Here is a 240-nt window from a genome sequence, read left to right as displayed (position 1 = left end):
CAATATTACTTCCGTAGTGGCTGCTCGTAATATTCCAATATAAGCTTGTATTAAATTGTGGGTTCAATTTAATTAGTAAAAAGCTAATTGGGCGAGCCCATATCCAAAACCTTCCATAGATCCCCGTCCTGGGCCCCAAAGGAACTTAATATAAATAGGAGAATAAAGGAGACAGAATGATCACAATTTTTATTCTCAAAATTTTCGAAAATTTCGAACTCTCCAGTACTGTGGAGGATT

This window comes from Salvia hispanica, chromosome 6 (genome assembly GCF_023119035.1).
Source record: "Salvia hispanica cultivar TCC Black 2014 chromosome 6, UniMelb_Shisp_WGS_1.0, whole genome shotgun sequence".
Lineage (NCBI taxonomy): Eukaryota > Viridiplantae > Streptophyta > Magnoliopsida > Lamiales > Lamiaceae > Salvia > Salvia hispanica.
This window is presented reverse-complemented; position numbering follows the sequence as displayed.